At 41.9% G+C, this 22052-nt stretch overlaps 1 protein-coding gene across 1 annotated transcript in view; it reads right to left on the minus strand.

The window, feature by feature from the left end:
- ZNF536 (zinc finger protein 536) overlaps positions 1 to 19350 on the minus strand; it is a 344488-nt gene extending 325138 nt beyond the window's left edge. Inside the window, 1 exon segment of the mRNA XM_054516149.1 lies at positions 19273 to 19350. The gene's annotated coding sequence lies outside the window, so the exon portion shown is untranslated.
- Between the last annotated feature and the right edge of the window lie 2702 nt (positions 19351 to 22052).

A 22052-nucleotide genomic window follows, 5' to 3' on the forward strand; every position in this document is an offset into this window, starting at 1 on the left:
TTGAACAGAATAGATCTCACTGTAACTAATGGACCAGATATATTCATACAATGTCCTTTTATTGATTTTACTTTCTTCTACCTATTGTTTGCATTTTCCTTTGAAAAACACATAACTGTCATTATCCTTTACAATTCTTATATCTTTCACTATTTCTTAACAAAAAATACATGTTTTGCTACAGCGTGCTTTCTAATGAAAGACTCCCCACTAGCCAAACTGGAGTTAAATTGTTAGAACATACTGTACAATTTGGGAGAAACAGAAGAAAATTAAACCCTTTGGAATTGGTTTGTTTGGGTTTGAAATATGTGTCTTTAAAAATTTAATAAGAGGGAAAAAAATGGCTAAAGGACAGGCCTCATTTTAGACACATTCTAAACAATAAGCCTATTTATATAACTGATCACATAACGAATTTCTAGGCACTTTATGGAATGAAAAGCCTTTTGCACTGCAAAAGTCATACCGCACACAGCTTTCAAGTTTCAGAAAATAAATATTCAAAGGAATAGAGCAATAAAAAGATATTAAGTATTTTTAACCCACACTAGTCTGAAATTTTACACAGTACCTTAAATAACCACCCAAAAAAATGTAAAATATCTACAAAGGATAAGTATGTGAACAAATTTAAATGTACTTTCTTTGTTTACCATTTTTTTTTCACTCTTCCTTGATTTATATTGCAATATTTTGTTCCTAAGTTACGATTATGCAAAGTACAATTTGTTTTGGATGACTATTTGGAATGTTTACAATTATTTAAATACAATTTACTTAACTATTTTGAAACCAAATGATGTGTTGAATTAAAGAAGGTTCAACATTCAAATTGCTGTCATGTGCTCATTTCTCTGCAAACTGCACTTACAGCTGAGGACGGCACATTTTCATTTGCATAGGGTGCCTAGTGTTCCTACAGGTCACACTGATTTTAGAACCTTTCCACCAAGGGGCAACTGTCATGGAATCAACATCCAAATTATCTATCAATATGGAAGCCCTCAGCTGAATGTAGGCAGAGCTGAGAGGGAAAACGTAAAGCCATGCTCTTTTTGATAAAACCTACACAGAACTTGAGCTACAGCTTATGAAGGCAATGATTCAGCTACCAGATTAAAAAACATTTTCAAATAACCAAATAACTTTGCATGCAAGAGCAGCCTTCAGAGACATTCACATTTATGCAGAGCGAGCTTTTGCCAAAACAGTGATGATCTCAAGTGTTTCAGTTCCTTAACACAACTGAGCCTAAGGGCACAAGGAAGGGACGAGGTTGATAAAGTAGGAAGCACCCACACATAAGTATCTTTGACAGAGAAAAGCTTCCAGCAGGATCTCAACCAGGTGCAGCCACTTTCATTAGCCAAGTCTGAGATTACTCCCATGCTGACTATCAAGTCCTATGAAAATATGAATTATCTGCATGCACCACAGCAGTGCTCATCCACACACTTTGCCACTGCTGGACATCCTCAGGATTTCAAAACTATGCACATAATTACCAAAATTCTCCCAGAACTTAAACACACAAATACCCATCTACATTTTGTAGACTTCAGTTCTTTAGGTTGATTGTGCTGTTTAATTTCCCATTAAAAGAGAAAAATTCTCAGTTGTACAGATGGGACAAGACAGAGTCTGGGATTTCTGAGGCATGTGGGAAAGAAGCTGTGTTAGGACTTTCATCTCTCCCTTTTGGTTTCTGCTGAAATCTGTTACTGCTGCTCGTACAATCAGTAACAGTCAAACTAGGATTGCTCAGACTCAAAACACAGTTACCAGCTGGAGCCCTCTGTGTAATTCCAGCTGACACTCTTAGGACAGTTTTGGAAGCTCAGCCTTACCTGAACTCCTCAGGGTTTGGCTGTGTTTGTTTAAATAAAAGGAGAAGTTCAGATAAAAGGTGTAAATTCCCCATCTAAGGCAGCTATTCTTGAAACGCTAACTCTTGGCCATGGAAACTGAGGCACAGTTTCAGCAGCCCCTTCCAGCATGGAACATGCAAATGCAGTTTTTTGAGATTTCAGTGTCACTGAAGTAAGGCCATCCCTTTGATACTCAAAGGCTTGAGCTAAATACTGGCTTGCCATGAATGAACCAAGTTCAGACACTTAGCCATGTTTTCATTTCTGTGTGATGGAGCCTTTGGTCAGCAGGACTTCTCTGTCTGCTACTGTGCAGAGTCAGGAGCTCTCCTGTCTGCAGGTGACAACCTGAGGGACTCTACTCAAATCCAGGTATGGCCAAGCCAGAACTGACAGCAGCTCTGCCTAGAAGAGCATCAGAGGATATCCTGGGGCTTGCCTGATCACCTGAAATTCAGGGGCATTTTTTTGGGTCAGAGAAGATCACAGGTGTTGCCACTGAAGAAAACCACATGTCAGCCTACCAGCCTTAGGCTTTTTGAGAGGGAGAGTTTTCTCAGGATCATTGGAATTACTCAGGAACACAAATGTTCATGGCACCCTGTCCATGGGAGGAGTAAAGCTAACAATTATTTTTAAGAGAAAATCTTGGTTGCAGTGAACTCAGTGGTAAAAGTCCCCATTATTCAACTGAGCCAAGATGTATTCTTGGACTTTAAGGCCAATAAGGAAAACAGAAGCTAGAATTTTACTTAATCACTCCTTATCCACTGCAATAAGGAGATGGTGGAGTCCTCCCTGTTATTACCAGGGTTCATTTGAGGACAGGGACAGTATTCTTCTGTTTTATTTCAAACCATCTTAGGCATATCATTCTTTTCTTCCTCTTTTAACGGGAGTGCAGAAACCCTGAAATCTGGGGCCTTGCTCAGACTCTTGTGCCTCTTGGTGTGTCTGTCACACAGAGGCAAACAGACTGCAATTGCTGCCTCCCCAACCTGTGCAGTGCCCCAAGCTGCAGCAGCCCTGCATGGTTTCATGTAAGTGACATGTCACAGTCAATAGCCAGTGTGTCAGCTCCCTGACAGGCACACAACGTGTGACAGCATCCTCCAACACCACTCTGGGCAGCCCCCGCCTCTCAGGGACAGCACAAACAAGACTTGGGAGCAAGGAGAGCAGGACAGGCATTTTGAGGGTTTTTTCAGTGTTTCCAGTGACATGCAGCTGCTTTGGAGCAGTAGTGTCAAATGTCACTCATGTTCCCGCTGTGACTGCGAACACGGTGCAGTGCATAAAACCCAAATGTGCTACTTAAACTCTGTAACTCCTGAGCAGTGCCCTCCATTAAATGTAATTGCATTATCTGACAAATAATCAATGTCCAGATGACACTCAAGAGTCCTAGCTGCTAATCCTGGGCTAAAACTATCTCATATTTGCCTTCTTTCTGAAGTTTTATACTGTGCCTGTACTTCAATATCAGCCCCAAAGGAGAAGCAGCATCACAAATCAGGTCCTGGCTTCCAATATGAATTTTCTAATAGTTCCATTAGAGAGATGAAGAACATAATCTGGTTTTGGACAAAAGAGAGCTCAGTCTTTGGCAAGCAAAATGACATAGCACCTTGTTTATATCATTGCTTATGATATTTAGCATGTTAATTTTTCATTCTGTTAGGTTTAATTCTTCAATATTTGGAACAGATCTCTTATTTTACCAGGAGTTCCAATGAGAAGGGAAAGAGCAGTGACTTTGCTATCAAGGTCTGCAAAGAAAATTGAAATAGCAAATATTAGTTCAACAGAACAACCTGTGAGAGTGTAAGAGCTATTTTATATGGCTGTGGGCTGCTCTGATCTGAATGCATAGAGGACAGCATTGTACTGGGACACAATAAAAAACTTCCCTCATTCTTTCTTCCTCAGTTGGGCCTCCAAGTTGGAGCTCCCATGGTCTGCAGCCCCTACATCCCCGAGGCTCCACCTCTGACAGGGGAATGAGCAGTGCCACTCCAGCTCCTGCCTGTCCTGGCCACTCCCCAAAGGTATTTCCTGTCTCCATCACCTGGCTGTGGAGGTGTAAAACTCCTTCCAAGTCCCCTGCCTTCCACACTTCCTCATCTGCAGCTGGCCAGGGCTCAGCCAGGCCACCCTGGCAGGACCTGCTCCAGAGACCCAACAGCTTCAGAGCCAGGAGTGGCCATGGCAAGGGAACAGCCCTGTCCCCTGGGCTGTCTGAAGTCATCCTGCTGTGGGAAGGTGGTGCTGGAATGATGCCAGACAAGCCTTGGTGGAAAGAACAAGAAAATGAGAAGAATTTTCCTGCTCTTCACAAAAAAGCACAGTTCTGTGATGTGAGCTTAATTAACATTTACATGAATACTGTATTTGTTTATATTTAATACATCTTTTTCTAAATGTAATTCAAGACCACAGCTATTCTAAAGTATGAAAAGCAACTCTTCCTTTGAACCACATTTTTAAAGGAATTCCAGCAGATTTAAAAAACAATTATGAGACCACACATGATTTTTGAAATCACAGATTATTGATGGGAACAACAGAGACAAAAACTTTTAAAAAACAAGAAGGTAATATGGCTTATTGCAGGTTTTCAAAACACTGTAACACCCAACTCGTAACCTAACTGAATTGTGTCCAGGATTTTTCACTACTTAGACTTTTTCTAACTGCAGAAGACCCAATTCAGCACAGAAATGCTTTAACACCTGACACCCAGCATTAGCCAAACAACTAAACCACATTGCAATACCACAGCTTCCACACTAAGTCAGGATCAAATGCTATTCCAGAAATGCTCAGTATGAGATCAGCTGAAGCAGTACACGAGGATCCACAGCACTGTACCAGAAAGGTTTGGCACTGAACAGCTTTAGCTCACAGTCCTCACATGTATGTGAACATCTTGTTTATAAAATCTGAAAGAGAGCTCGTGAAACAAATTGTATCCACAAATTATTCACAGCTGAAGGTACATACAATCCTCCCCACAAACTAAAGAAATCCTATAGGCTACAGAAAATATTGTTAACATACAGCCTTCCTGAGAAAAAAATAAGCATGTAAAGAAAGGGGGAAAAGTATTGAACAGAATAAAAAGATGTGACCATTCTAAAGTATTCTTACTGTTGTCACATCACTTTCTCAAAGTGTATTTATACCTTTTATAGGTGTCTTCATATCATGCAGTTGTAAGACAGGCATGCAAGCATCTTATAAAGTATTAAATTATTATTCAGTAATTATTATTTACATTCTCCTTGTACACTTTGCAAACTCCACATACACCTGCTCATAGAAGGATGGGGCACCTGTGCTAAGGCAAGAAGTATTCCAGTATGGACTTAATTCAGAGTGCAGCAAGCTATAATAGAATAATAGGTAACTGGCTTACCTAATTGAAGAGTTTAAGTGTTGGCAATATTGTTGATAATAAACTAATAAGTTAGGAGAGCCTTCTTGACTTAGATGTCCAGCAATCATTGGACAAAATAAGGGCTTAAGATTGTTTAGAATTAATGTTGTTCACATTTGAATACAAATTATCTTAGTAGGCTTTTGCATATTGATTTTACATTGCTGTTAAATGCTCCTATCTCTATAGGAATAAATGATCCTTATTCAACTTATAAAAGCTGCCCTAGTAGTAAATACTGATCTTAAGGAAGGGCAAATCCTAAATGGAAGTAACTGGACAGGACTAAATTCTACACCCAGCAGGTGCACATGGGAAGCACCTTGGACCCAGAACAAGTTACAAAAGGCTTCCAAGCCTGGCAGAACTTTCAGTTTAATAAGGAGAACTTCCATTGTTCACAGATGCTTTCTGGATAATTCTGTGAAAAAAACCACACACACATCTGAACAGAGCATGGAAAGCATTCAAGACACTTCCCTGCCCCTCCTTTTTTTGTTCAACCAATTTCCAATTAGAAGAAATTACCCAAAGGAGGAAAAGTTGTCTTCAAATCCAGTATGAAAAGACACGTGTAACTCTTCTCCCTCTACCTGCCAGCCCTGCTTCTCCTGTCATGCTTCCCCCCAGCGTTGTGGCTGACCCAGAGGCCCTGCTCCAAGGGCTCCTGCCCTGCCAGCTGCACACAGAGCTGGGAGCATGCTGGAGGCCAGTGCTGCTGCTTCACTTAGCTCTGGTTTGCTTATTGCGCTCAGCTCCACCACCAGCCTCAGAGAGAAAGGGGCAGAGATTATCGGCATCTTAAAGGAAGAAAAAAAGTGATGGGGTCTTCAAGGGTATTTTCATTATTAAATCAGAAATGATGGAATTGTGCCATGCTATTTTTTAAATGACAAAACATTTGTTCCACAATATAATTAAAAGCAAGAAAAGAATGCACAATTAGCAAAAGATATATGATGTGTCATAACAATAAGCAACAATAAAAATTTTCTGAAGACCTTTTTGTAAACCTATATTAATAAAGGAGAAACATAAAAAGAGAAGGTTTTTGCAATCTAACACGTAGCATTTTGTTTGACTTCAATTCATGAATCACATCTTTGAAAACCCAATCTCCCAACAGAAAGCCTCATAAAAGCAAAACACACCCATAAAAATAGTCCTCATATGGTTAAAAACATCAACATATTCTGAAAAGAGATGTTTTCTTCTAAAAAAGGTACATGAATAAGTGTCATGCAGTTGAAGAACATGGACTTGCCAGACTATTTTTACAGAGGCATCAAATCTGCTTTTAGATCTTTATACCAGCTACAGAGCAGGAGAATGAAAGTTGTGTTACATTGCAGATTATACATGTGTAAACCATTTTCAAATCCAGCTGGTGTTATTTGTAAATTGTACATTTCAATACCTTTCCCAATATCACAGAAAAAGTCTGCATGATAATTTGTTCCATTCCACAACAGTTACCTCATCAAATGCAAGTTCTGTCTAACTAGATGGTGGATGTGAGCTCACTGCAGAAGTTGTATTCAGTAAGCAAGAGGTTAATAGTCTGAAGTCAATGATTTAGTATCATGACATGGGTAGTAGCCAATCAACAGTTGGTGTTTGAAAGAGGCTGTGATATATTATATTTATAGAGCAGGGGGGGTTGTGGTGATTTCTTTCTTTGCTTGCGTGACAATGATTTCACTTAAAAGAGAGAAAACTAAATTTGACTCAGCCAGCTCACACCTGAAAACAAGATACTGAATCAGTGACAACAACAGACCTGATCATTACACCATTCATTAAGGTCTTCAATTAGTGCACTCAGTGGTGAATGTTGATCATAAAAATGCTAGAAGAGTTTTTATCTGCAAGCTTGGGCCCTATGAAATTCCTGTTTCTCTAAGAGAAAGGCTTTCCCTTTCCAAAGGGTACCCAAGGGGCCCCATTCCTCACTCCTATGGTAGGTTCATGGTGGCTGCTTAGGGACATTGGATGAAGGTGGAAAGGCAGTGTAAGAAACAGCTCAGGGTGTAATTCCTCTCTGTTTTTAGTGGAGCAGCCCCTGGAGGGGTGCAGTCCCTCCCCAGACTGCCCCAGTCCACAAATTCATAAAATATCCACAAATTCAGGCCATCCCTAGAAGAGCCTTTTACGACTTAAACTGTAAAGCAAAATAAATTAAAATCCAAACTAACTCAACACTCATCACAAGCACCTTTTTTAAAAAGAATTTAAGAGTTTTGATGCAAAGGGTAACTGTCAGCCCATATTTTACTTCTAAGATTTTATTACACTTAACCTTCCAAGGATCTGACTTCATATATTCTCCATATGTGAGATTTCTACAGGTGCCAGCTGCAATAAAGGTATTTAAGGGTTGCAGACATATCCCCAGATTCACCTCAGCTGTAGCAATCTCACAGCATTAATAGATCAGAAATCAACTCAGAGCAGTTCTAAATGATGAAGACTGCTTAAACCAACTTACAACAGGCATTTACACACAGGTGGAAAGTATGACCCCAAACTCTTGAGAGTCAACTGCAAGGTGCTCAGGATTTCCAAGGACTTTGAATCAGCTGCAAAGAAATAGTCAAGCTAGAATCTTTTGTACTTTGTGACAGAAGATAGTAGCAAGTATACCTTGCAAGTATATATAAAAATAGAGTATAATCTTAAAATCAAATTAGAGCCACAACATTGATGTAGTTTAGGTCTTGTAAAACTCCAAATCACACAAAAATTGAAGACCAATAAAAATGTTTCCATGGTTCTTTTTTTAATCCCATTGAAAACAATTTTTCGTTGTAAACATTTTTGCTAGCCAAGCACTGCAGCATTGTGCAACTGCATGACAGCCAAAGAGAAACTGATGAAAAGCTGACTAGATTGATTTCATTTTTCCAACCGAAGTGAAATACGTAAAAGGAAATAACAAAATGGTGAAGTTATTTTTACATATAAAAAATGTCCACATTTAATAAACTCACATGGAAACTGCACAGCCAATAGTAATGCTTTTAAAATAGATCTACAGATCCCTTCAGTTCTGCATGGGAACAAAGGCAGGAGTGGGTTTCTGCAGCACCTTTCCCCTTCCTCAGGGAGCACAGAAACTCCCTCTCTGCTGAAGCCAGACCTGAGCCATCCCCTCTCCCCCCGTGACCTCCCAGTTTCTGAGTGGAAGTGTGGCAGGGGGTTACTACTGGAACTCAGAGCTATATTTATTCCCTTGGCTCCCATCCATCACTGTTGCAGAGCAGCCAGGAGGGGAACCAACCAATACAGCATGGATCCTGCCAGAGTTGTGCTGCCAGACGAGTTAAGAATGAAAGACAGAGCAAACAGAAGCTATCAAAATGAGTATTTCTATCTCTAAGAAAAGAAGGATTTCCTCCCTTTGTGGATTCCCCTTCCACAGATTAAGACATTTCTTCTCTGCTTTTTAAGAGATCCTGACAGAGAAATCTGCCAGTTTCACAGATCTTCTCCACCTCAGAGGAGGTTCTTCCTGAGAAAAGGAACAAGTGCAGTATCCCTTGCATCTCTCAGGCATTTGTTGGCATTTACACAGCGTTTCATTCCTCCTCCCAGCACTCCCAGAGAGCCATCCACAGCAAGCTCTGTGCTGCACAAGGTCCAAGGCAGTACCAGGAGAAAGGGTTAATGTTTCACCCATCACACCTCCTAGAGCTACTCTCTCAGTGCTCTGGGCATGTAAGAATATTGAGTTCAAACACACAATCCACCCAACAAAAATAATGGCAACAGAACTCCATTTTGAGATGAACATTTTTGGATTATAAAGATGCACTCCATCCCCAACTACTTTTATAATAGCTGAATTGTGAACTATGCAAGAAAGAATTTTTCAGTATCGCAAATTCTTTGAAGATTTTAGAATTTCCTTTTCCACTCCTCTGGGACTAACCTGATACCTTTTGCAATTTTTCAAAAGGAAAAGCCAGCAAGACAACAGTAAGAATATGAGACTGCTCTCACCATGTCATCCTCAGGAGTGCAGGCTGCAGGACTCTGCAACAGGAACCAGTTGGGCTCAGTCTCTCACATCACACTGGAGTGCCCAAGCCAAGAGTCAGCTCTCTTCTGACCCACTGAATAATTAAATGATTATTCAAATTGGAATAGCCTGAAGCAGGAACTTAAAAAGAAGAGCCAAAGTGTGTTTTTAAAGCACTCACCTGGGATGAGTGAGAAACTTGATTTGAAAAAGCTGACTTAAATCAGATAGAGAGGAACGATCTGAATCCAGCTCTCCAGTGACCCAGGTGCATTCCATAATCACCAGTTCATAATGAAGTGCAGAGATGCAACTCTTTCATTTTGAGCAGAAATTCAATTGTGGACCTGAGAAATCCTTCAAAGATGCAGCATGTTGATGCAAACTAATGAACTGGTATTTTTCAACTGCAATAAGAAAATGGCAGCTAGTTCTGGCCAGAAACTGTACTCCTATATTTGGAAAGCCCCTAGCATGCCAAAGACACTACCAACCAAACAAAAGACTGAAATTCTAATCCAGAAGTTGTTTTGGGTTTCCTATTGCTCATTTATCTCATAGCATGTCCATTTATGCAGGCACAGGCATATAGCTTTGTGTGTTCAAGCAAAAAAAAAAGGAAAGATGCTTGAACATTTGATCCTTAAAACAGTAAAGAATATTTCAAAATAGCTGAGCTATTTTAAAAGGCATTTTATGGTAAAATCCAAAGGAGGGAATAGTTGGAGCAGTGGAGGCTGTTCAGTCTGTATTATGGTACTAATAATGATACTGGGTTAACTTCTACTAGTTATTTTATTAGCCCTAGGAGGAATGATACTCCTATGGCAAAATCTCAATGAATCAATGAAGAGCAGTTACTTTAAAAAGGTAATAAATAGTCATTTTATTGCACAATTCAGTTTTGGGTTGCCTATAACCTTTGCAATTTTTTAACTCAAAAAGTTGGATTCATTTTTGTATGTGAGATGATGAAAGGAGAAAAAGTTTGATCAGGAAACAGTGGAGTTGCACATTGTACTTCCAGTGAAATTAAGAATCACGTGCATTTCACCAGGTAAGGAAAGGAAGTTTTATCCACTGACTCAGTCATACCCAGACTGAAGTAACAAAAGCAGAATTGGATTCTAGAAATCACATCAAAATCAATAAAATTTTTGCTAAACTTTATGCACTTTTCTGTGAGATGAGAGACTCATAATTTTCCTGAAAATGCAGGATATATTCCAACACAATGAAGGTAAAAGTTACTTGAAGCAGCAATTTCAAAACTAGTGCTGCTTTCCACCATTGAGTCAACCCTCAACATTCAGAACCTCAGAAGTCCTGGTATAGACTGGAACTCATAACAGTGTTCATGCAAACCTTGGAGAAATAAAAGTATTTAAATAAATAAATAAATAAAAGCATGTATACGTGAGTGGTTTTTTTTCAAAATATAATAATATTATATCGTATTTTGATATGACTGAATTAGGGCACACACCTATCAAAAATCCTTGACCACTAGACTAGAAAGCAGTTTCTACTTCTCCTGTCAATTACAAACTAATGCCAGAGAAGAAAATGTTTCTCCCTAATTCACTTGATCAACATTTCACTGTCACGTCGCTCCCTTGAGTAAAACTGTTTCCAAAACTAAAATACTGCACTATCCCATGTTTTAAGATTTTAGTGGAGCCCTGAAGAAACAAGATCTAGGGAACAAGTGTTAGGAAACACACATGAAAATTAAACATAGCTCATCCATACAGAGCTATCAAAAGAAATGTTAGGAGATGAACATCCAGCCCACCATGTTAGCATTTGTTAATAGAAACCTGACTTTACACCTCTTTGCTTTCTTCACCCAAGCTCTCACATGCTCTTTCTCAAGAAACAAACCTAGGCTTCCCTTGAACTCATTTATCCTTCCCTTGCTGATAATTCACTCCATATGTACTTAGCATGGAGTTATTCTACCTGAATTTCCTATTTACCCATGTTTCTCTAAATTTTTGATTAAAGAGACCCATCTAAATCTGTATCTACCATTGGTATTCCAATGAGGAAACTGATGGTAATAATGCTTGAAAAACCTATGGAGGAGATGGGAGTGAAATAAAACAACATTAATACTGCATGCTATCATTTAGAAAAATAAATTTAATGCCAGGCTGGCAAACTAACACAGTGCTATGACATGGGTTACCAGGGCTAATTCCCAGATCTACTATGAAGGAAGCACAACACACAGCCCTGTTGTGACCGAGTAGACTGGGGTACTTGATAGCAACCCCTGTGCAGCATTGATGAGCTCAACAGGGTCCCATCTGCCTCACAAAGAACCACAGTGACTGTGGCAGAACATCCCGAAGGCATAAAAAAGTAGGAAAAGTTTCTAACAGCACGTAGTGAAAAAAAAAAAAAAAGGCAATGTAAAGAAGCTATATCAAAATTCACATAAAGGCTGAAACAAGCTTATCATAATGGGAAGAATCAGGACAGCCATGTTCCCCTTTGCAGCACAGCACCCTGACCCTCCTAAGGCTGATGAGCAGGAACACTCCCCAGGACATCCCAGGCTCTCCCAAGGCAGAGTAGTGGCTACAGGTGGTCCTGTAGTGGCCCCTGCCACCAACATCCCCTGCACCCCTCTTGGGAGTGAAAGTCAGCTCATACTCTCCTTTTTCTTTCCCTTTCTGGCTTCTCCTCTTCACAAAACTGACCCAGGGCCAAATTTTCCCAAGCATCCTTTCCCTGGCACTGTGGTACCCACCTGGGATAACCCCTGCCTAATCTTCACCAGCTCCCACCCTCCTGGCAAGCATTCCCTCCCTCTGGAGCCCCAGATTCCTACAGCTGGACAGCTCAACACTAATGCAAGCAAAATGAGCTGCTGGTTCAAAGAAGCTCTGTTGCTTGCCCCATGCCATGGGAATGAAGCCATCATCATTATTTTCAGGCACTGCTACCTGCAGATCTGTCTGCTAATGTCCTACCAGGATCGGCTGCGCTGCTTTTTTGCATAACGTGGCAAACACTCGTAAGGAATTACCTAATTCTGCTTTTGGTTATGTGAGTCTCAAATACTGCAATGCACAATGGAGGAAAGATCAGATATTGAGGCTCCTGTGGCTATTTTAGTTCTGTTTTCCTCATCTGTGTTTAAAAGACAGTCAGATTATAACAAAATTGTTTGTCTTTAATATAGTTCAACTTGACCCGATGAACCCATCTCTTTAGAAAACAATCTCACATGGAGTATTTAGATTAAGAACTGTAAAAAACAGTGACTTCAAAATACTTTCAAGGACCCGTCTTACAATTTTTAAAAAACACAGACAACTAGGCTAATTATAATTACTCCTCTATAATTCTTTTGCCTTTTTGATGCATCTGGTTAGCTAGCAAGATGCACCTGAAAATTAGAGCAAATTTAAATCTAAGGGAAAGGTGCCAAATTCAGAATACTGGGAGAATCCTACCTCTGGGAGCATATTTTGTGACAGCTTTGGTGCAGTTGGGCAGAGGCAACCCAAATCCTCCTTCACTACCCTATTCCCCTGCCTCTTTCCTGATCTGGATCTCTGCTGTCCCTGAAAAGATGCTTCAAATCTCTCCCTCAGTGCTTGGCTTTGCTGCTTAACGTGCCAATATGAGTGAAAATGTCACATCAGTTACGGTGATCCACTCAGGTTTGGGCAGAGGCTCCCCGGCTGTTTCCCGTTCCACATCTATCGGATCACTGCAATTCTCTCTTGTCTCCAGCCAAGGGCAGATCCTGATCAGTGCCTTGGTCCCACTAAGTTCATACTCCAGATTCGGCCACACAACTGGAAGTCAGAACCACACAGCTGTACAATAACCCTGAGATCAGCCAGTTAAGCATCTAGAATTATTTTACTTTTACATATTTGCTTTCAGTAGCTCATCCTTTTTTTTATCCTCTTCCACAAATATCTGTGCCTGGAGTTGCTTCACTAGAGAAATTCGGATTTCCATCTACAGTTGCCAGAAATAAGTTTATTCATGTTTCTATAAAAGAAAGAGTATGTATTCTATTTTTTCATCTTTGTTGTCTTTCCCTGAATCCAAATTGCTTGCAACTCAGGGAAATGCGAGGTACGAAAGGGAGGACAGAGAAATAGTTTTTCAAGAGCATACTGTTTTCAGCATTGTGAAGAGCCGATATACATCTCTTCAGGTATCTGAGAGAAATTCAGAGATTAAAATTTAGATTTGCTTACAATCTTATTGAAGTACACTAATTCAGAAGATTAAAATTCTTTATTTGTCCACACACTCAAACTATAAAAACAAATCTATCTATGGCTTTAGTTTCCATTTTCATAAAATTCATATAAATCATGTCTTTTTTCTTTTTTTTTCAGTCAAGGCACTCTAAAAACACCTGTGCAATTCAAAGTCAACTTTAAGCAAAAATCAACATTTGGAAAAATTACTTCTTACTGATTTCCCTACACTTGATGAAACTTGTGCTTCCCAGGGAATAAGCACAGCCCATTTTAATGGACTAGTGGATTTTCTACATCTGTTCTAATGCAAATCTCTTTGGTCACCTAAGGCTCCATGGTGGGTAAACAACCTAATGTGTCAGCTTTCTGTACTGAAGATCACAATTTCTGATCTCAGCACTGTCTTCATTGCTGCAAGCAAAACAGTGGTACTGATGTTGCAACTTACAGGCTACTCTCTTCTGATAATGAATGGGTTGGGTTATTGGCCTCTGGCATGGACAAAAATATGACAATCAGCCTCTTCATTATATAAAAGTCTACAGTGAAGACAGTGCCAGACAACTTGCTGAGTATTAGAGCTTAAATACGTTCAGAAGTCAGGAAGCTCGTAAAACGATTCTTTTTCCTTCTTTTCCATTAATAAAGACATAGTCAATATATCAAAAGAGTTTCAATACAGTGTTTCCATCACAGCAACTTGTATCTTCAGGAAATCATTTGCAAAACACAGCTTTAGCCTGCAAATACTTCATGTTCATTCCCTGCAAAAGTAACAGAGAGGCTGACCTTTCTTACATCTGCAGTTGTTAATTGTCAGCATCGTAACAGCACATGAAAACAAAGTTTAAGTCACTGGCACTTTAAAAACCCCATCATATTAAATCTCATTTACCTGCAGGGATAGAAATTCAGAGTCAGGAGCAAAATCTGAAGGCAGAGCAGACATGAGAAAGTGCACCCAGTCGCAGGGTTTAGCAACTGTACCGAGACTCTCTTCTAGTGCACGTTCTGAAACAGCAATCGAATCTCTCAGCACTTGGTACCAAACTGGAAACATTTTTCTTCTACAACATTCTGAAAACTTTAAACAACTCATTCATGATCCTTTTCTTATGAAGATTAACAGCACATCCACTAGAAGATTAACTGAAAATAAAATTAAAAAAAAAAGGATAACAGAAAGGGTAAAACAGACCAGACTAGGACAAACAACTCAAGCTATTTACAAATATTTTTATAATGACTAGAAATCATAGAGCCCTCTTTAACTGTCTAACTTAAAAAACAGTAACAAAAAAAAAAAAAACCAAACAAACCAAAAAAATGCATCATCTGTTGACTGAACACAGGGCCTGATTTTCAAAGCTGCTGAGCACCCACAACTCCATCTGAAGTCAGTGGAAGTGATGAATGCTCAGCAGCCCTGCAAATCAGGCCCAAACTGTCCAGGGGTCTGCTAGCAGCCTAACAGAAGTGGTGTTTAGAGTAGGGGGTTTGCTGCAGAATTGAGGAGGTTCAAAGTAATCTGTCAAAGAAGTGCTGCTACATTCATGAGTCGTAAAGCTAGCTGGCTCCCAGCTATGGGAAAAAAGTTAATTCATAGGTCTCGTAGGGCTTGCATTTGTCAAGGAGCAGGACGTCAATGCTATCATTATCAGGCAAATCAGCCAGGCGTTTAATGGTAGAATCAGGAGACATTTGCTCTCCACTATCAGAATGACATCATAACTAAAGCAGCCTTGGGCGAGGGGGGAGAGCCGGGGCAGGGCTGGGGCTGCACGCAGACTTTGCACTTCTGCCAGGCTCGCCCCACCGATGGCTGCTCCCCTTCCCCACCCGGCAACTTCCAGCTCCCAGCTGCCTTCCCTCCACAACTTTCCCTCGCAGCATCCGAAACGCCAGCATCTGATTTCACAAAACACTTCTAAACCTGCCCGATCCGAAACTGCAATATTGCAAGCCAGCCACTCGGTTAGGAGGGGATGGGGTTTACACAGAAGCTACAAATTCACTCTAAAAATTGCTGGTATTTTTAATTACTTCAGTCATCTTCATCCTCCATCTAATGGGGGGGGGGGTACATACACATTAAAAAGCTAGTTGCCTCTCTGATTTAAGAAGTAACAGCTTAGGTAACTTAGTCGATTTTTAAGCATACACAAACACATACACAAACAATCTTTGAATATTCTGACATATTTAGTGATGATCTATTCGATGACCAGAAATATAACTGCAATACACATTTCCCTTCCACAGTAGCCATAATTATACAAGTCAAACAGCACAAATTACAAACTGTTCGTCTATTTCCTTTAAAAACATCACTACAGGTACACAGGCATGGTACAAAAGCCTCACCTTGTATAACAACTGTGAGGGAAAAAGTTATGAAAGCAGACAGAAAACCTAAAATCCCTGAGGCTACAAAAAAATCTCGCTATTGAGAAACAACCCAAGAGACCACATAGGGAATGTACAGCTTTCAGAAGCACTTCTCATCTTATTTGCACTTAACCTATTGATGTACTTATGCAGGTCACTTACTTTTCGGATATGTTTGAACCCTTTATAACCATGCAGATCGCCGCGGTTTTCACTCGGGCTTTTGTTTTTTTGGTTTTGTTTGGGTTTTTGCAAACAAGTTTCATTTAAAAAAGATCCAATTATGCAAATCTGCTCCCGGATAGGTAGTGAATATTCAATATGATGGTGATACTGTAATAGTTCAATGCAACGCACTGTACTGGACAGATTTATGAGGCAACGTCACTACTACGCTCTGGTCCTCGCTGAAGCATCTTGAAGTTAATTAAAGCTGCAATGTCCACTTTTCCAGCCACCCTCCTCATTCAGGTTTACTATTTCAACATCAAACCACCGAGGGGGCCTCCCCCCTCTCTCCGTACATTTAAGCAGCCTTCCACAGTCAATGAACAATGAACAAAGATTTGAGCGATGGGGGGGCGGGGGGGAGAGGAAAAAAAAATCTCCAAAAAATCAAATCCGGTTTAAACAAGTAAAAATATAGTTTCTAATATTAAACTAGAAAAGAAAACATTCTTCTCCAAGCGAACGTGCAGAGGCGCTTAGCCAACCCCTTCAGAAAGGGTCTAAAAGCAGCCAGTCCTTTTTATTTCGAGCAGTGAATGAGCCCAAACAAGGCTTCTAAACTTAATTATGACACTTAAAATAGTCTTTTTCCACAGAAGCGGGCGGCTCGCCGCCGCTATCTGTATCAGCCGGGCACATCAGCTCAGCAAACACGGCCCCTGTTGGATTTATTTTAAACTGCACGGGGGGGCGGGGGGCGGCGAGGGAATGCTCAGCCCCGCAGAGCGCTCCCGCCGCGGGCGGCCGGGCAGCCGCGCCCCGCACCGCCCCTGCCCCGCGCCCGCACCGCCGCTCCCGGCCCGGCGGCGGCTCAAGTGCGAACGGACGGATCTGACAAATCACGTCCCCGCCTCGACACTGTATCAGCCGCGGCCACATCCGCCGCACGCACCCCGAAACAATGCCCGCCGCGCAGGCAGGCGGCGGCCGGAGCCCTCCCCGCCGCGCCCGCCCCGGGCGCCGGCACCCGCGGCCGCACCGCGCCCCCGGCCCCGCCGGGCCACGCCGGCAACTAACTTTGCGGATGGAGCCCGTGCGAGCCGCCCCGCGGGAGCCGCGGACCCTCCGATAAACAGCATAAATCTTCGCGACCTTTTATTTCGCGTTGAAGTTCACAGGCGGCAGCGCTCCCCCAGCCCCTCTCTCTCTCTCTCTCACACACACACACATACATACACACATATATATTAATTATTTGCAAAACTGCAACAGATGGGCGCATTAAAATCTGGATTCTTTCCTACACAGCATCAAAGAATCTCTCCTTCCTCCCCCCCCATCCCGCTAATCCCGCCGCCGGCCCGGTGCTCCCCCCCGCACCCTCCCGGCCGCGCAGCCCCGCGCAGCCCCGCGCAGCCGGAGAGCGAGGCCGCTGCCCCGCGCAGCAGCGGCGCCCCCGCGGCCCTTCCGCGCACGGCGCGCCGCCGGGAAGGTGATGCTCCCCCCCTCCCCGCCGGGGATTGCCATTTAAGTTTCCTCCTTAACCTGTTACTTTCTCCGGGCGCTGACAAAAGCCCCGGCGGCGGGCTGGCAGGTGCCTCCCCGCTCCCCGCGGCGCCGCCGGGCGCGCTCCGCTCCCCCCGAAAGGGCTGAGACCTGGCCTGACATTTAGTGCCTACTTGAATGTCACAACGCTCCTCGCAGCATTATGCACGGCTCCTATTCATAAGAGGTCGATTAGAGCACAAAATGGCAGGTCTCTTAGGCACTTGAATCTCACAAGTTTGACACATGGTATGCATCAGCTAACTTTGATTAAAAAAAAAAAAAAAAAAAAAAAAGACGGGGGGGAGTTTACAAATTACACCACGATTAGCCGGGATCCTAACGGGGGAGGGAGGGAGGAAAGGGGGGGGCCCGCGTTTAAAGTCACTTCAGCAAAGTTTGCTCCGCAGCAACCCTTTAAAACAAAAAGTTTCTGGGCAAGTTAAGGGCAGGGTCGGTGCGGGCTGGGGCCGGCGGCGGGCGGCCCCCGGGCAGCGCCGCGGCCGCCGCCGGCACTCGCCTCCCCTCGCCTCGCCCGCCCGCTCCTTTTTTGTAAAGTAACGGTTTTAAAAGAAACGAGAGAGAAAGAGGAAAAACGTAGGGTTTTCTTCAGGCTAAGTTCTATAGCGCCATTCAATGGCTTCTCCGCTCCTTTCATTATTTTCTGCTTTTCCCCTGACAGCCCTGCTTGCAAACGTCACTGCTATGGATATTTAATTATACTGTATTTTTTTAATCACGGTGGAAAACGCAGGCCCCATTGCCATGATTAAAAAGAAATAAAAAACAAAAACATACTCCGGACTGACTTTGGAGCCTCTTTGATGGCTCACGGGAGCCTCCCGGATCCTCAAAAACCCCCTTTTTACCTTTGTCTTTCTTACCTTAAAATTTAAAGCAAAGCGTAGAAGAAACTCCCGCACGTAAACGGAGCGTTGTAAAAGATTGTGTTCAATGAATAATGAAGCATGTCCACATGATTGACTTGATCATTTTCTTGTGCGGAGGGGGAAAAGTGCGGCGCGGGGCTGCCGCGGCCGCCCGCTCCGGGTAGCCCTCCCAACTGCTTCCAGCACATCCCGAGCAAAGAGCGCTTTATTTTAATCTGTCTCTTTTCAGAATAACCCCCTTCATTGATACTGATCACCCAACATCACAAGACATCCCCATCTCTCAGCGTGGACTCCCCCTATCTGGTAGGTGAAATGCATTGTACCATTAAAAAAGCACTCCATTGTCGTCTTGGCATAATTCACAGCAACTAGATAGGTCTTGCGGCATTTAGCTTTGATGAGCCAAAAGCTGAACCCTTGATATAATAATCTACAAAGAATGGTCTGTGATCGTCCATTTTTTCTCCCTGTCTAGCAACTAAGAAACCATTTAACACGGCGCAGCTTGGTCGTGACCTTGAGCGCGTGTAAACACCCCGAGGAGCCCGCGCCGCTCCGCAGCCCCCCGGCCAGCGCCGCTGCCCGCGCCCCGCGCAGCCCCCGCGCCCGCGCAGCCCCCGCGCCCGCGCCCCGCCGGCCCTGCCCGCGCCCCGCGGACCCCGCCGAGCCCCCGGGGGCAGCGCCGGGCTCCACAAAGCGCCCTTCTTACCTGCTCCCGAAACTATGCAAAGTCTGTTTCTCCAAAAAAAAAAAAAAAAAAAAAAAAAACTCCCGGGGAAACCTTGGCGGACAGGGGGACCGGAGCATCAGTCACCGCTCCGGCGTTTAAGAGAAGTAATCAGCGATAAAGTGACGTTGATCTGCACTGTAACCTTGTGGCGTATTTAATGTAAATAAGCCAGTTATGTTGCCAATCGCATGCATACAAACACATAAAGGTCCTCAGCGTTGCATTTTGATTCTTTCCATTAGAGCCGACTTTATTTACATACACTATTTAGGGGATCATGATAATTCTAAAACAATACTAGTGCCAAATGATTATGAAAATATGATTTTAATTAATCACGTAGTAGGCAAGGAAATTAGCATACGGTAATTAAACTTAGAGAAAAACGTCATGGAGGTTCTCTGCCTTATGGGTTCGGAATAATCATTAAACGATGGGTTTTCAGGACTTAATTATCAAACAAATAACTTTTTTAAAGCAACTTTACACGGTTTATCCGCAGGGCAACGATTTAGTAAATAATATATAACCAAGCAAACAAGGTGCAAATGTGACTGGTGAAATAGGTTGTGTTTCTACAAAGCAGAAGGGGGGGGGGAGAAGCTGAATAATGCAATTATGGATTCTGTGTCCCATAGTTGACAAAAGCATGGTGCCTCAATAGACTCTTTGTTATGGGATTATATAATGATTGTGGTGTAATTATGGGAAAAAAGATTTAGTAATAATAAAAAGTATCAAAATACACCAATGAGCAGCTTGTTTTAAAGAAAAGGCTTGCATGTGACATTAGGGGCATGTTAATAACAAAAAGCCAGGATCCGAAAGGGTTGACAAATAAAAAAGACTGTGATGCGCATGATTAAGAAGCGATGGAGACAGATTGATTATTCAAAATGCCGAGCCACAGGGACACTTAAAACATTGATTCAGGTAAGACTAGTTTCATCTTGACTGAAATGAGTTCCCTGAAGATGACTGGCATACATTTTAAATCAGTTTACTACATAAAAAGCATAACATCACAAGCTGAAACCTTCTAGTTAAAATAGGAATCCATGAGAAAAAAAAAGTTTATGTTTGTGGCAATTCCCAGAGGGACTATGGAATTGCAGAGGAAGGGGTATAGATTAATTAGCTCTTCCTAAACACTGGACTTAAATGTGCCCATCTTTTATAATCCCTAGTCTCTGTTTCTGGAGTCTGTGGTCCAATCCCAATTCTGCAGGTTATGGGGGCAATATTAATAACCCTAAAGGTACAATAGGACTTTTTTTTAATAGAACTACAGTGAATTAACTTTCTATAATAACTGAAAAATTAGCAACATTTTTCCAATTGGTATTTGAAGTGAAGTTTATAAATAGTTGTTCAGAGCTATTCAACGTTAAAAAAAAAAAAAAAGATTCCCATGCCTATACGAAAAAGTTTAGGAATTCACTCTGCATTTTCCAATTTGATGTGTCTGAAATTCTCTTTGAACAAATTCCAAAATACAAGTTTTTTCTATAGAAATTAGCATAGCAATCACATCAATAATATCACTATCTCTATGGGAATGATAACTGGAGCAGTGGGGGTGTTCTTTATTTCAATTCTTCGTGGATCAACTGATTATATTCTGTCTTCTTTTGAACTTGTTATTGTAAGTCAAGTGATTCTTTATAAGTGACAGCCCTGACAAAGAGACGAGGATGGGAAAGCAGGTCGAAAGGAAGTCGCCATATGGACTTTAAAAAAGGCACTTTTTAAACAAGATAATGGGGAAATGGATGTTGCCTTTTAACCCTGTCAAGGCTGAATATTATTAGCAGTCTCATAAAAGAATGAGCTATACCTTTTTTAAAAAATATCAGATTTCACCTTTGGATTTCTGTGACCTAGGGCTACATTAAACAAACCACATAGGAGGGGATGGCATTTCAGAGGCAGGGGCCAAATCAAGTACCTGGAATCAGCAACAGACAGGAGATTTCAGAGCACTGCACAAAGAGTTACAGAAGAATGAGAACTCAGGAAAACCCCATGGTTCTTTTTCCTGAGACAAAGATAAGAATATTGACTAGAGATAGGTGAAACAGCAATGGACAGCAGAGGAGCTTGAGACATCTAACTGGGATTTCCTGTTCCTCTGGAGTAAGTGCATGATGCTCATTGAGAAACAACAATTTGAGTGAAAACAAGCATGAACATGAGGGCTTTGACTCTGATCTTTGCAGAAATTAAAATATTTCTCCTTTTCTTTCTGTTCTGGAAGGAAAAATAATTTCCCTCCAGAAACTTTCAAGTGGACAGAGACTAAGAACCATCTCCCAGGAAGCTGAGATTAGGTACTAAATCCTCACTAAGATGAGGGCAGAGGAGTGGTCCAGCATTGGTGAATCACCAATTAAATTTACTTTTCTTTTTTTTCTCTATTTTTTTTTTTTGTAGTCAGTTGGATGGTTCAGATGATCCTCCAACTCAACTCTACAGGAACAAATGTCAAACTCTTCTCAAAATCTTGAAGAGCAGGGCTACTACTTGCAGGCAGAGGTGCTGTCAAGGGAGGATTCTGTTAACAAGACTGATCAAAATTGCTTAATTGTTTTCCCCAGCACCTCATAGACATGATTATTTGGGCTGGGACAGCCCACAAATAGATATTGTAGATCCATGAGCTCAGTGCATCCTAAAGACAAGAGACCTCCTCATTTTATTGACACAGTGACAGGCTCCAGCACCTAAGCAATGAATACTGGTTAGCTGGGATCCAGAAA

The sequence above is a fragment of the Molothrus ater genome, chromosome 12 (assembly GCF_012460135.2).
Source record: "Molothrus ater isolate BHLD 08-10-18 breed brown headed cowbird chromosome 12, BPBGC_Mater_1.1, whole genome shotgun sequence".
NCBI classification, from domain to species: Eukaryota; Metazoa; Chordata; class Aves; order Passeriformes; family Icteridae; genus Molothrus; species Molothrus ater.